We start from the raw sequence: 16,683 nt of genomic DNA on the forward strand, positions 1-16,683 counted from the left end.
AGGTTTGCATTTCTATGTTGGTTGTGTTTGGCATGACCTCCAATTAGAGGCAGCTGGTTGTCGTTGTCTCTAATTGGAGGTCCTATTTAAGTTAGGTTTGTTCCACAGGTGTTTGTGGGTGATTGTTCTTCGTGAGGTTATTGTTCCTCCAGCGTCCCGGTTTGTTGTTTTGTATATACTCGTAGTGTTTAATGGTTGCATTCGGTTTCACTGATTTAATAAAACGTGGAAGTACGAAAACGCTGCATCTTGGTCCGCTCTTTCAAACAGCTGTGACATTAGGCTAGGAAATATGATAATGATGGGCGTGGTTTTTGTTTAACACTGGTTATTAACACCAACACCGGGGTTATTTTACACCAACAAATGTTAATTTAACACTTATAGAGTGTTTAACACCTGAATCTACACTAGAAATGTTACACTGACAACTCAACACTAGGTAATACTGGCCAATTTGCAGTGCAGATTTTGGCGAGAGAGAAACCTATCACTTCGCAATCCCTCAACAGAAGAGTGACTACAAATAACAACCAGACGCTACTTTGGTACTAGTCGTACCAACAGGAACCACTTCAAACCTTCCTTGGGTTAAGAGAGGGAAAAAGCCATGTTCTGTTCTGATATCATAACAAACGTGGACATTCATAATCATAACTACTGTAGGCTATGCAGATTCCAAACCTTTGAATGAAATACAGTTGAAGTGGGAAGTTTACATACACTTACGTTGGAGTCATTAAAACTCGTTTTTCAACCACTCCACACATTTCTTGTTAACAAACTATAGTTTTGGCAAGTCGGTTAGGACATCTACTTTGTGCATGACACAAGTAATTTTTCCAACGATTGTTTACAGACAGATTATTTCACTTATACTTCACTGTATCACAATTCCAGTGGGTCAGAAGTTTACATATACTAAGTTGACTGTGCCTTTAAAGAGCTTGGAAAATTCCAGAAAATTAAATCATGGCTTTAGAAGCTTCTGATAGGCTAATTGACATAATTTGATTCAATTGGAGGTGTACCTGTGGATGTATTTCAAGCCTACCTTCAAACTCTTTGCTTGACATCATGGGAAAATCTAAAGAAATCAACAAGTCTGGTTCATCCTTGGGAGCAATATCGAAATGCCTGAAGGTACCACGTTCATCTGTTCAAACAATAGTATGCAAGTATAAACACCATGGGACCACGCAGCCATCATACCGCTCAGGAAGGAGAAGCGTTCTGTCTCCTAGAGATTAACGTACTTTGGTGCGAAAAGTGCAAATCAATTCCAGAACAACAGCAAAGGATCTTCTGAAGATGCTGGAGGAAACAGGTACAAAAGTATCTGTATCCACAGTAAAACGAGTCCTATATCGACATAACCTGAAAGGCCGCTCAGCAAGGAAGAAGCCACTGCTCCAAAACCGCCCCAAAAAAACAGACTACGGTTTGCAACTGCACATGGGGACAAAGATCGTACTTTTTGGAGAAATGTCCTCTGGTCTGATGAAACAAAATAGAAATGTTTAGACGTAATGACCATTGTTATGTTTGGAGTAAAAAGAAGGATGCTTGCGAGCCGAAGAACACCATCCCAACCGTGACGCACGGGGGTGGCAGCATCATGTTGTGGGGGTGCTTTGCTGCAGGAGGGACTGGTGCACTTCACAAAATACATCCCATCATGAGGAAGGAAAAGTATGTGGATATATTGAAGCAACATCTCAAGACATCAGTCAGGAAGTTAAAGCTTGGTCGCAAATGGATCTTCCAAATGGACAATGACCCCAAGCATACTTCCAAAATTGTGGCAGAATGGCTTAAGGACAACAAAGTCAAGGTATTGGAGTGGCTATCACAAAGCCCTGACCTCAGTCCTATAGAAATTTGTGGGCAGAACTGAAAAAGCGTGTGCGAGCAAGGAGGCCTACAAACCTGACTCAGTTACACCAGCTCTGTCAGGAGGAATGGGCCAAAATTCACCCAACTTATTGTGGGAAGCTTGTGGATGGCTCCCCAAAATGTTTGACCTAAGTTAAACAATTTAAAAGGCAATGCTACCAAATACTAATTGAGTGTGTGTAAACTTCTGACCCACTGGGAATGTGATGAAAGAAATAAAAGCTGAAATAAATCATTCTCTCTACTATTATTCTGACATTTCACATTCTTAAAATAAAGTGGTGATCCTAACTGACGTAAGACAGGGAATTTTTACAAGGATTAAATGTCAGGATTTTTAAAAACTGAGTTTAAATGTATTTGGCTAAGGTGTATGTAAAATTCCGACTTCAACTGTATGTTTATATGTAGGCATGACAGAGTAACAGAGGCAGAGAGGACAGAGTATATGTATTGGTCTGTAAAGTGAATCAAAATCCCAGCATCTGTAAGCATTTACAGTAGCATAGCATGGCACACTACTGAACTAACCCTAACCCATAGAGCAGACAATGTCAAGCTGTTCTTCCACATGAAAGAGGTCATGATGGGACTCACCAATTCACACGCTAATAAACTGCCAGACTCACTAACAACTACAGTAGACTGGAGACCTTTAGAAGCTGACACTACATTACTTTGTGTAGTCTACAATATGTCCATAAAAACACACACACACGCATGCACATACACAACACACATACACACATGCACGCACGCACGCACACATACATATTGGGTACACACACATTTTAGATATACAGCCCGCGGCTTGTGGTTGGGATGAATGAGTCAATGTCCGACTCATGCTATCAGTCACTAAACACAGACAAGCACACCTGCCTTCAGCAAGGGTGGAATCTATTTAGAGTTGCGATTTGAGTATCTAACTCAAAGCTCACTCTGTTTGTGAAGGGGTAAATGTTTGTCCTGGTACTGGTATGCAGAACTCGTGCTGAACTTCTTGTATCTCAACAATCGACAGCAGGACAAATTTAGAAACATACACAATCTTAGATCCTTGAGGTGACTACGTCGCTTTGGATAAAAGCATCTGCTAAATGGCACATATATTATTATTATTACTGCTACGTGTCAGTGCACAGTTTATTAAAAAGTCCATCATATATTTATTTTTCATAGGATAGGGGAGCAGAGAAAAAAATAACCCTTTTAGATAATTGTCTGAAGGCAGAAACTCATGAGTCTGAAATGTTTGTTCCCCTTGAATAACTTCAAAACCACATAACCGCCATTTCCTGAACTTTTCTCCTAAGCAACCGACATACATATTTAATTCCAAATGTAGTGTCCCTTTCCCCTCTAAAACCCTAGACAGATCGAGATCCTCTATATAGGTTCCTCACCTATAACATGGAATTACTCACAATTGCGCAATAACAGAAACCAAATCCACCCTCTTACGTTTCATGTTATTTTTTACATTTTCTGTGGAATCTATAAAGTTACAGTTCAATTATGGTCCAATTAAATCAAATTGTATTTGTCACATGCGCCAAATACAACAAGTGTAGACCTTACAGTGAAATGCTTAGTTAAAAGCCCTTAACCAACAATGCTTTAAGAAGTTAAGAAGAAAAAAAGTGTTAGGCAAAAAATAGATAAGTAAAAAATTGAAAATAAAAAGTAACAAATAATTAAACAGCAGCAGTAAAATAACAATTGCGAAGCTATATACAAGGGGTACCGGTACCGAGTCAATGTGCGGGGGCACCGGTTAGTCGAGGTAATTGGGGTAATATGTACAGTTAAGTTAAGGAAACCAGGTTGTGAGAACACAGTCTGACCACATGTCTTTAAGATCTTAATTTACAACTGAAACACTATATGTCAATGACAGTTAGATATAAAAACAACACCAGTTGGAAACTATATGATCAGTTATAGCATGGTAAACATCCTACAAAGTGCATTCAAGTGGTATCTCTTGTCTTTTCTCTCCCATCTTAGTTTATATGCCAGCTTCTCTCTTCGTTTGGATCTCCCCCTTTCTCTCTCTCTTTCTGACTCTCTCGCTCACATTTGTTTTTACCTTCTGAGACAGCACCTGTCCTTCTGGTATTCATCAATTTAACATAGCTATTAAAAGCTTTTTAACACCATCATTTATTACCACATGGTGTGATCCAAGGACACCCCCATAAGAGTCCATACTTATGCTGCATTCACAACCAAGTGGAAAGGTGGTATTTACCACATACGACTAGCACAAATCCACTTGAACGCCCCTCCAACTTGTAACTACTAGTGGGAAAATCATCAATCATCCCTGAACTCTGACTTCTCCCACATAACTGACTTCTGACGTCACCTACTAAGGAAATGACCTCGATAACAGCATTTTCTGCAGTTAAATGTAACAAAACTTTATTTATAAAAAGCTATCTATTAATATGTGTGGCGGCCTAGGAAAACGCTAAACTTTGAATTCTTTATAGCTCTGAAAACTACCAACTGTCCCAAATACAGATTTGTTTAATCACTGAGATAGCTTTATCAGAACCCAAGTTATGAGCTTTTAAAGTTGACTTCAGCCAAAATGTTAAAACTGAGAAAATGGCAATGAAAGATTCCGTTAAGTTTATTTCTAATTCCATTTAGACGAATGAGAGAAAAACACCAACACTCAGCTTGATTGTTTCAAAAGAGATCGTCACTATATTTATTATTTTTAAAACAGCAACTGCTGGTATTATTTGCATTAAATAATCAAATTATTATACGTTAGAGATCATTTGCCACTAGAAATGGTCCTTTGCCGGTAGAAATGTATTCAACAATCACTAATAAAGTAGCTAGCAAGTTTACTAGATAGCTACTGTAGTTGCCTTGATAACCAAACAAACAGACTTGCTACAGTAGTTTAGCTAACCAAACCATCAGTCCTAGCTTGCTATTATGAAAATCGAATTCAACAATGCCAATAATGTTTTCAAAACTATTTTTTTTTCAAAAGCAGCTCAAACAGAACCACCCGCACCTCAGACTCCTGGAGAGGACCAGCCACCACCGGCCTGAGGAGAGAAACATGGAACGAGGGGCTAATATGGTAATCGGGGGAAGCTGTAACCTGTAACATACCTCGTTCACTCTCCTCAGGACTATGAATGGCCCCACAAACCGCGGGCCCAGCTTCCGGCAGGGCAGGTTTCAGGTCGAGAGCCAGACCCTGTCCCCTGGTGCAAACACCGGGGCCTCACTGCGGTGACGGTCCGCACTGGTCTTTTGGCGCAGCGCGGCCTGCTGGAGTTGAACATGGGTAGCTTCCCAGGTCTCCTCCGCGTGTCTGAACCACTCGTCCACCGCAGGAGCCTCGGTCTGACACCGAAGCCACGGTGCCAGAACCGGCTGGTACCCCAATACACACTGAAAGGGGGAGAGGTTAGTGGAGGAGTGGCGGAGCGAGTTCTACGCCATCTCTGCCCAGGGCACAAACGCCGCCCACTGGCAATAGGACCGCAGAAACCTGCCCACATCCTGGTTCACTCTCTCCACCTGCCCATTACTCTCGGGGTGGAAACCCGAGGTAAGGCTGATCGAGACCACCAAACGTTCCATGAACGCCCTCCAGACTCTCGAAGTGAACTGGAGACCCCGATCAGACACTATATCCTCAGGCACCTCGTAGTGCCGGAAGATGTGTGTATACAGGGCCTCCGCGGGTTTGTAGGGCCGTAGGGAGACCGGTCAGAGGGAGGTGACGACAGGACTTAGAGAAACGATCCACAACGACCAAGATCGTGGTGTTCCCCTGTTGAGGGGGGAAGATCCATTAGAAAATCAACCGACAAGTGTGACCAAGGCCGTTGTGGAACGGGTAAGGGAAGTAGCTTACCTCTGGGCAGGTGTCTAGGAGCCTTACACTGGGCGCGCACCGAGCAGGAGGAAACATAAACCCTCACGTCCCGAGCCAAGGTGGGCCACCAGTACTTCCCAGACAGACAGAGCACCGTCCGACCAATCCCCGGATGACCAGAGGGGGTGATGTGTGGGCCCAATAGATCAACTGGTCACGGACAGCAGACGGAACGTACTGAAGTCCGACGGGACACTGGAGTGGAGTGGGTTCAGTACGCAAGCCCGCTCAATGTCCGCGTCCAGCTCCCACACGACCGGCGCTACCAGGCAGGAGGCTGGGAGAATGGGAGTCTGATCCATGGGCCGCTCCTCTGTGTCATACAGCCAGGACAGTGCGTCTGCCTTAACAATCTGGGAACCTGGTCTGTAGGACAGGGTAAACACAAAATGGGTAAAGAACATGGCCCACCTTGCCTGACGAGGATTCAGTCTACTAGCTGCCCGGATGTACTCCAGGTTGCGGTGGTCAGTCCAGATGAGGAAAGGGTGTTTAGCCCGTCTCCACGCCTTCAAAGCCTTAACCACAGCCAACAGCTCCCGGTCCCCCACATCATAGTTCCGCTCCACCGGGCTGAGCTTCTTCGAGAAGAAAGCACAGGGGCGGAGCTTCGGTGGCATGCCCGAGCGCTGAGAGAGCACGGCTCCGATCCCAGCCTCTGACGCATCCACCTCCACTATGAATGCCAAAGAGGGATCCGGATGGGCCAGCACGGGAGCCGAGGTAAACAGAGCTTTCAGCTGCCCAAAAGCCCTGTCCACCTCAACCGACCACTGCAGACGTACAGGACCCCCCTTCAGCAGTGAGGTAATGGGAGCAACCACCTGGCCAAAACCCCTGAGATCCAGTTTAGTGAAGAAGCGCGCCCCGTGCATTGACTCAATCGCCATGGCGATAAGAGGTAGCAGGTAACTGTACCTCACCGTGATTTGATTGAGACCTCTATAATCAATGCATGGGCGCAGACCCCCATCCTTCTTCTTCACAAAAAAGGAACTCGAGGAGGCGGATGAAGTGGAGGCCCGAATGTACCCCTGACGCAGGGATTCAGAGACATATGTCTCCATAGCCACCGTCTCCGCTTGCGACAGGGGATACACATGACTCCTGGGAAGTGCAGCGTCTACCGGGAGATTTATCGCACAATCCCCCCGTCGATGGGGTGGTAATTGAGTCGCCTTCTGTGCCAAATTGGCATATTCTGGGGGGATGCGCACGGTGGAAACCTGGTCTGGGCTTTCCACCATGGTAGCACCAACGGAAACCACTACACCACTCTCGCGAACACCCCGTGAGAGCCCTCTGTTGCCAGGAAATGGTGGGGTTATAAAGAGCCAACCAGGGAAGGCCTAGTACCACGGGAAACGCAGGAGAGTCAATGAGAAAGAGACTGATTCTCTCATCGTGAACCCCCTGTGTCTTTATGGCCAGGGAGATGGTGGCCTCCCTGATTAGCCCGGACCCTAATGGTCAACTATCGAGAGCATGAAGGTCTATCCACAGGAATAATGGGGATCCCTAAACTAAGTGCTAACGCTCTGTCAATAAAATTCCCAGCTGCGCCTGAATTGACGAGCGCCTTATGCTGGGAATGCGGAGAGAACTCAGGGAAACAAACAGGTGGACAACAGAGGACTCTGGATAAGAGTGGGGCATACTCACCTGGGATGACACCAGAGTGCCCTGCCTGCTGCCTCGACTCCCAGAGGGACCAACCCGGCACCAACCGGCAGTGTGCCCTCTGTGGCCACAGATGGTGCACGTGAAGGCCCCTCCTCCAGCCTCCCGACGCACAGCCCCGTCTGACGTCCTCACGTAAGCTGCATCGATAGTGGTCGATGAGGGCCCTGTCGTTCCATCCTGCTCCGGCGGCCAAGGTCCGGAACTCCAGCGTGAAATCCTGTGCGCTCCTCGTCCCCTGCCTCAAATGGAAGAGTCGTTCACCCGCCGCTCTACCTTCGGGCGGATGGTCAAAGACGGCCCAGAAACGGCGGGTAAACTCCTCAAAGTGGTCCAACGCCGGATACATGAAAAATGGAGCGGCGATGGCTAGAAAGCCGGTGACGTCGACCGCCGAACGCCACCCGAACAAGGAGAGGAGCCACTTGCATTGGTAACTACATTGTTGATTGTAAATTACAACTTTATACTACTACATTACTAATTAGCTAGCTAATTATTCTGTGTCTAAACCAGCCGATTTCATTCATCTGTAGCATGTTAGGCTATCTTGAATGGGCCAAGTCAGCTGTGACACTCTCTGGGAAGTTTGAGATAGCGTGTTCACATTGGGCATGCTAGATAATGTAAAAAAAATTAACCATTTTGGAAATTAACCATTTTCCTTAAGTAATCATACAATATTGTTATATTACAATAAAGTAAAGGATTTAAAGTATCCAAAACAACCAAAATCGCAATTTCCACAGAAACGGAATTTCATTGCATTTGGCTTTTTTCCCAGCAATAACTCAATGCGACATCCGACGGATTCTCGTAGGCCGATTCACATATGTTTTTTTAGAAACTATAATTTATTAACAAGCATGATAGCTGTACTTTTAGTTTATGTATGATGCAGATTGTTGGCCATTAGCCAATCTGCATTTCTAAACGGGTTCAAAGCAAGTGAATGCATCCAACTGGTATTTATGACTTCACAACTGGTAATTACCACCTTCCCACTTGGTTATGAATGCAGCATTAGCACATTCCGGGAGCAGCTTTCACACCTGGGTATGACCACACCCACTGTAGCCCACCTGGGGTATGAAGCATAGCACTGAGGTCATAAGGTCATCCCTTTGGTAACAATGACACTGCTGACCTTGGGGTGACCTAATAGACCACTGACTGATTGAGCAGTGTTCCGTACATAGTCATTTAGTGGAGAGGCAGGGTGTGTGTGTGTGTGTGTGTGTGTGTGTGTGTGTGTGTGTGTGTGTGTGTGTGTGTGTGTGTGTGTGTGTGTGTGTGTGTGTGTGTGTGTGTGTGTGTGTGTGTGTGTGTGAGAGAGAGAGAGAGAGAGAGAGAGAGAGAGAGAGAGAGAGAGAGAAAGAGAATTAGAGGGTCTGAGTGAGAGATAGAAAGATGAACAAGAAAGGGAAATAGTAGCTAAGGGAGAAAGGAAGAGAGTGAAGGAAAGTAAGGAGGCAGTGAACACACTGTACTTTCTCCCAAGAGAGCAGCTGTGAAATGGCAGTGTTACAGTTGGTGAGAGATGCCATTCGCCTGGAGTGACAGAGAGGACTGTTGTGTAACAGCAAGGTTCCCTTGGCGTGACATCAGCACAGGGACAGAGGGGGACAGAGGGGAGGGGGACGGGGGGGAAGTGTCATAGTCAATTATCCCACTATTTCACTCACCGGTGAGATGTTGTGTAGGCCTAAGTGTTCTGTACAGTGTACTGTACACTGGGTAACACAGCATTTGTCTCTTTTTATAACGGGAGCCACGTTAAAGAGCAACTCTACTGTGTAAGCCTACAGTACATGTCTGAAGTCAAGAACAGGAAGGACAACCCAGTCAGTGACCTCCATGGTAATGCCCCGTTAAAGTGCATATCGGAACTCTGAAATGTCCCACTTGTTAACTGGTTGTAGTTAAGCACGTGCCGCGTTCAACGAATTACCAAGTCGGAAATGTATGAGTTTCCTAGTTCCGACAATCATGGAACGCACTAAAGCGTCAAGCTCGGTCATGTCCACGCTCTTTTATCAGCCAAAACAAACAAAGAGACTCCATTTTGATCAATTGTCTTTGAGAAGTCCATAACCCTGTTTGCACAAGCTCCCAACATGCCCCTGGGGATTACAAAATGTAGCAGATGAAATGTCAGGGACCTCATGAACTTGTCTCCAAACATGTAAGAAATGTTTAAGTTTCTTTAAGCTCTGCAAGTTTCACCTGGCTCGTTGTGAGAACATCTATAAGAAAGTAATGAGTCACTTTCGCCACATAGACACAGAGAAAGGAAAGAGAAGCCGAGGCAAACATACAAAGAGACTCTTTCCTGTCTAGATTATAGCCTTTGTCCTGTTCATTTTCCATGAGACATTAACGACCACTTAAGAGTCAGCTATCTAACACTAAATCCACATAAGAGTCAGATCAGTTCCATACTACTGTATGTCTAGACCTCCCCAACCTTTATAAATACCTTACATTAACTCAGCTTTACTTCATTTCTATTCTGAAACTCTCTGAAGACAATAGAGAATCAGCTCCCTGACAACACCAACATGGACTAACACAGCAAACAGACAGTAACCAACAGCAGTCTTCCCTTCCACAGATGACACACTTGGTAACCGTCCAGGTCTCTACACAACACAGCCCAGGAAAGTGGCACGCCATGAGCAGCAAACAAACCATGGATGAGGAGTAGGAGAATGAATGGATGAAAAAGAAGGATAGAGGGGTGAAAGTGAAGTCTGAGAGGAAGCGAGAGACAGGAAAGTGATTATTGAGAGAAGGTGAGGAGGAAATAAAGACAATTCAGAGAAGGGGGGGCTATGCAGTCTCAGTCGCTGTGGCACTGGGAGGTTAAAAACCCCAGCAAAAGGCAGAAACCCACAGCAAAGACAGAACTTTCCCAGGGAATGGAACACACGATTGAAACCATTGATACAGACGACCGCTTAATTCATAACAGCTCACAGAAAGGGATGGAATGAGACAGACAGACAGACAGACAGACAGACAGACAGACAGACAGACAGACAGACAGACAGACAGACAGACAGACAGACAGACAGACAGACAGACAGACAGACAGACAGACAGACAGACAGACAGACAGACAGACAGACAGACAGACAGACAGACGAAAATAGAGAACATAGCAGGGAGAAAGAGAGTGGGAAAGAAAGAGAGATGAGTGGAAAAAAACAGAGGGAAAGGAGGGGCTTTGCACAGCAAATTAAAGTTGTCTCATTGGATCTGGTCGCCATATTTGTCATGGTAGCATGCCAGTGACAGATAATAGCAGGGGAAACTACAGGATGTTGGCAGTTGTTCTCAGGTGGGCCAGTGTGGCTCAACCCGGGCAGGCAGGTGTTGGGTGGGATGTGGTGGCTGATGCTGAGGCTTCCTCTGACATTGTTAAACCGCTGCCAGGGGCAGGGTGGTGGTGGTAACTAACTGGTGCTTTCTGACTCATCCCATTTCCCCCATGCTAGTCTCTTTGATGTGGTGGAATGAAACAGTGTAGGAATCCTAGCTGTTTTTGATATACTCCAAACTTTGTGCAAAATCCTGACTACAATTTCAGTCACGACATACAGTACATGGATATTGCAGATAGTTTGGAGTATAAGCAACGACAGCTAAGATTCCTGCACTGTTCCATTCTAGCACATCAAAGAGAATAGCATGGGGGAAATGAGACCACCTGAGAACAACTATCTGCCCGCATATAGACCTGGCTGTAGTTTTCCCAACTATTACTTAAACAGGGTGGGGTGAGCCCGCTGCATTGCCCCCAGCCTGATATAAAATGGCTACAATTTATTTAAAAATCATAGAACATTTTGATGGACCTTTGGAAATAAACCTCTTGAAATAAATGCCAGTGGCACCAGTTCCCAACATGGGTAGACACGTAAGGGGCCCAGCTCTTCAGAGTGTGAAATATCTTCTTTTTAAGACTTTTACACAAAGTGTGAAATATCTAATGTCGCCAAGCAGACAAAGTCAACGCTTATGTCATCACCTGAGTCAAACACTGCAACTACACTATATTTACAGTAACTGCATGCCACAGAATACCATACCAATGTAGAAAGAACATAGGCTGATACTTGATCAAAGACATCCTGTTCTTTTAAATTAACAGGAGGGTCATTCCACGAAATGAGTTGGTGGATTTTTTTTTTTAAGTTCACTTAATTTTAACATTCAAAGCTGATTGAATGCAACAGGGTGCGGCAATTGAATGCAAACTTCACAAAAAAAAAAGTCATTGTTCAAACATTTCTAGCCTGTCTATATATGGTAACATGGTTGATGTGTTATAATCGACTCATTTAGTTTTCCACCACATAACACCAGAAAATTGCCAAAAAGAGTAGAACCAGCTCACCTGCTTTTACACTATGATGATTTGACTATTAGAGGTTCAATGTTTCTTTGTTTTGTTCTGTTTTTAAACAGGAACAGTTTCACCAAATTAAAACAACAGTTCAGTTCAAGTAACAGGGTTGACCCTAAAATGAGGGACAGGTTGAATCACTAATCACATGAAATAAATAATCATCTTCAGTAATGACTTCATCAAAGCAACAAAATACCTAGGGCTTTACAATGAAACTTGAAGAAATGTTGGGGTTAAGTGGGTTAAAATCTTCAGAGAAGTCACAGAGAGTGCACAGAGGGGCATACATTCTGAATTCCGGCACTTTAGCAAGTCTTTATTCATATAAAAAAAACGGATTAATTGAATTGTCCATGTGATCTATATTAAAGGGAACTTCATTTAATATAACAGGCTTTTAAAATCCAATATTGGTGTACATTTTCTACTTAAAGGTAGACTCTGCGATATGACATTGATGCAGAAAGTATACAGCATAGTGGGTCAATTTCCGCAACAACTAATAGCATTAAAGCGCAAGGCTCAACTTCGCCGCTGTTTTGGTTCCTTGGCTACCACGCTGTAACAGTGTGAAGCAAACCCGTGCACATACGCAGATACCGTGTGTGACTGTGTGAGAGCGAAGTCTTGCATTTCGCTCATCTCAGTACCTACAGTGCTGCTCGTGGCAACATAATTTCTCTGAGTCTACCTTGAAAATATCAAAGGGACTCATTTTGTGGAATGACCCATGAATGAATGCCTGTTTTTAGAAGATTATTCTCTAAGAGTTCAGGCCAGGTGCATACAACCTATTCACTTACTCTCTGTGTTTCAAACTCAGCTTTTTTCTTCTTTGGATTATAAAGTCTAATGAACCAGGTGATTTCAGCATTCTGATGCTGGATGCTGAGGTAATGAGATATGCTTACCCCGAAGGCTACAATTTGAGAGTCTGAGACTGTGAAGCAATAGAAGTAGCCTACACTGTAAAACCATGAAACATATGACACGTTTATAACCTAAACATCAGTGTTTAAAACTTAAACTTTAGGCATTTAGATTTGCCAATAAGTGTTCTCATCTTAAACACATGCGTTTAGAATCCAAGATTAAACATGATAGTCAGCTTTTTCCAGTCAGTTTCCAACCAGGAAAATACCTTTATCTCCTAAGTGTTCAGATTTTAAACACCAGTGTTTCATTTCCCATCATCCTGTTCAGAGTGCATTTAATCATGAGAAATTTGGCTTTACTGCTTTACACCCTACAGTGTTAAAACAACACCCCCAGTGTTTAGTGTTTAGAACCGAACCACCTTGTGCTGAATAAACATATGTGTGTGTTTAAAAGTGTTACAGCAATCTAAACACTTATGTGTTTTCATTTAAATTCGAAATGCCTTGATGCGTTCAATAAGTGTTACAGACAAGTGTTTAGTTATGTTTTCAGATCCTAAACACTTGGTTTGACAGTGAAGTCTGACTCTGTATCAAAAAACAGATTTGAAAAAATTTGGCTGCATTTTGCACCGCTGGAAGAATAGTTGCTGGCTCTGCAAAAGCTAATGGGACCCAAATTAATTTGAAAAAAAAAAGATGAAATAAAAAATGTACAGTTTAAATCATTTGACAAGTAAACAGCTAATCAGTTGTCTGGTCTTGTTCAAGTGCATTTGCCTCAGGGAGAATGGTGATTTGTGGTTGATTGATTGACATAGGCATATATTTCTGTGTTTAAGCACCACCAGGCTAGAGCAGACATGAATAAACCAAATAAGCATGCACCATAGAAACGGTAGCACTTTTATTAAATGAGTAAGAACCGTGCGTAATGCCGCATGTCCCGAACCTCTCAGCCGCCGCATCCGAGCTCACAACGGACGGCAACGACCTCACCTGGCACACTTCCAAGTCCTCACTCACCTTTCCACTTGTTGCATAATAATCCACCCGTCTCCCCGTTCTTCCTCCACGTCTACTGCGAGTTAGTAAATTAATAGGCAAACTATATATTCACTCTGTCACTCCAGTCAGTTGTCAGATAGCCTCCTCTGCTGCATAAAGTTTACGAAGCGTCCCGTGGCGCATGCCAGGTCCCGCGAAAGGATAGTCAGTGTCGTGTTAAGTTCAGCTGTAACACAGGCAGATTGAATGGCTCAAGTTGGGCAGAAACTGCAGTACTGGGAGGACAGACTTGTTCAGATGCTTGAACGAGAGTCCTGAGCAATTCCCTCGTTTTCCTTTTTTTTGTCTCACTTTTCTCGCTCCCTCACAGTCCTGAGCTGGGGTTCGCACGCTCTATCCGCCCTCATCAGCAGCAGCCAATGGCGCGAAGTCCTCGTGCGTTGATGAAATATTTGCCTCTATACCAAACCCTTTACATTGGAATAAGAGATACAGTCAAAAGTTTGGATGATTTTAGCATGTAAATCTTTGTGGGGCATAAAATGCCAGCAAAGCCACTACACAGCACAACACTAAACAATACATTAACTGCACTATAACGGTGACAAACGGTGCCCACAAACTGTTTGGGCCTACATAAAACTGTTCCAACAGCAGAGTCCCAACAGCAGTCCCAACACTTTAACACTGCTACTGTACACCTGGCTATCAACAGAGCCTTGTCTGGCTGTGAAACAGTTCATTTAGCCTCCTTTACTGCTTTAAAAAAAAACATAGCTGATATGGCTGACTTGCTTAAACAAATACGGTTTCTACTGACAATTGAGATGTACAAACTATGTAATAAGGGGATGACAAGCGGATAAGAGGCAATCCGTAATTTCGATTAAGACATTAATGAGCGAGCTAGAACGGACGTAGTCAATATAACTATTTCTTCAGCACTTTTGAAATGTACAGCGACAGAATATAGAACAGGGGCCATTCTTACAGTGTTCTCCCTGTACACCAAGTCAGAACTGTAGGATAAATGAAGGGGCCATATAAGCAGACAATGAAAGCTCTTACAATATTCAATTATTTTATTTATCTAAAACAAGTTATAGGCTACATGTGCACCACCAAGTCAGAACAGTAGGTGAAATTAAGAGGGGAAAATAGACTAAAGTATTAGGGTGAGGCACATTGACTACTAACAGCTTACTACACAACATACACTTAGTATTACTTTCTTAGCTACAGTATACATACAGTACCAGTCAAATAGTTTGGACACACCTACTCATTCAAGGGTTTTCCTTTATTTTTACTATTTTCTATATTGTAGAGTACTAGTGAAGACATCAAAACTATGTTAAACAAATCAAAATATATTTTATATTTGAGATTCTTCAAAGTAGCCACCCTTTGCCTTGACGACAGCTTTGCAAACCCTTGGCATTCCCTCAACCAGCTCCATGAGGTAGTCACGTGGAATGCGTTTCAATTAACAGGTGTGCCTTGTTAAAAGTTAATTTGTGGAATTTCTTTCCTTTCTTAATGCGTTTCAGCCAATCAGTTGTGTTGTGACAAGGTAGGGGTGGTATACAGAAGATAGGACAGCGCACAATTGACCCAGCGCTGTCCAGGTTAGGGTTTGGCCCGGCTAGGCCGTCATTGTAAATAAGAATCCATTCCTAACTGGCTTACCTAGTTAAATAAAAGTTGAATAAACATTTTAAAAATTACCCTATTTGGTGAAAGACCAAGTCCATATTATGGCAAGAACAGCTCAAATAAGCAAAGAGAAACGACAGTCCATTATTACTTTAAGACATGAAGGTCAGTCAATACGGAAAATATCAAGAACTTTGAAAGCTTCTTCAAGTGCAGTTGCAAAATCATCAAGCGCTATGATGAAGCTTGACTCTCATGAGGACCTCCACAGGAAAAGAAGACCCAGAGTTACCTGCAGAGGATAAGTTCGTTAGAGTTACCAGCCTCAAAAATTGCAGCCAAAATAAATGCTTCACAGAGTTCAAGTAACAGATACATCTCAATGTCAAATGTTCAGAGGAGACTGTGTGAATCAGGCCTTCATGGTCAAATTACTGTAAAGAAACCACTACTAAAGGACACCAATAAGAAGAAGAGATTTGTTTGGGCCAAGAAACATGAGCAATGGACATTAGATCGGTGGAAATCTGTTCTTTGGTCTGATGAGTCCAAATTTGCGATTTTTTATTCCAACCGCAGTGTGAGACACAGAGTAGGTAGTAGTAGTAGTCTTTGTGAGATGCAGAGTAGGTGAACGGATGATCTCCGCATGTGTGGTTCCCACCGTGAAGCATGTAGGAGGTGTGATGGTAGTGGTGGTGGTGGTGTGGGGGTGCTTTGCTGGTGACACTGTCAGTGATTTATTTCGAATTCAAGGTTTGGGCTTAGTGGGACTATCATTTGTTTTCAGCAGAACAATGACCCAACACACTTCCAGGCTGTGTAAGGGCTATTTGACCAAGAAAGGGAGTGATGGAGTGCTGCATCAGATGACCTGGCCTCCACAATCACCCAAGTTCCCAGTTGTCTTGAACTCACTGAAGTCAGATTTCACAGTTCCGAGTTAAGTTGTTCTGAGCGCGACAGAAATCCTGATGGATTGACAGCATGGCCAATGTTGTTAGTGTTTATAATGTTAAGCTTGGAAAAGAGACCCTTAAACCCAGAATTGGGACCACACACACACACACACACACACACACACACACACACACACACACACACACACACACACACACACACACACACACACACACACACACACACACACACTCCACTGAGTAGCAGGCTAGTGATTGCTTTTCAATGCTTTCAGTTAGCCACTGATTCCTTCCAAATCACTCATTGTTGAATTA

General features: G+C 43.7%; 1 protein-coding gene across 6 annotated transcripts in view; it reads right to left on the reverse strand.

Moving 5' to 3' along the window:
• Positions 1-14,250, reverse strand: part of LOC115207873 (collagen alpha-1(VII) chain) — a 103,453-nt gene extending 89,203 nt beyond the window's left edge. For 3 of the 6 annotated variants that reach the window (XM_029775397.1, XM_029775398.1, XM_029775396.1), the window contains exon 1: positions 13,811-14,249. The gene's annotated coding sequence lies outside the window, so the exon portion shown is untranslated. Of the gene's footprint in view, positions 1-13,810 lie in introns of all 6 variants that reach the window. The other 3 variants (XM_029775400.1, XM_029775399.1, XM_029775402.1) reach the window with 2 other exon arrangements.
• Positions 14,251-16,683: the final 2,433 nt, after the last annotated feature.

The sequence above is a fragment of the Salmo trutta genome, chromosome 14 (genome assembly GCF_901001165.1).
Source record: "Salmo trutta chromosome 14, fSalTru1.1, whole genome shotgun sequence".
In the NCBI taxonomy this organism is placed as follows: domain Eukaryota; kingdom Metazoa; phylum Chordata; class Actinopteri; order Salmoniformes; family Salmonidae; genus Salmo; species Salmo trutta.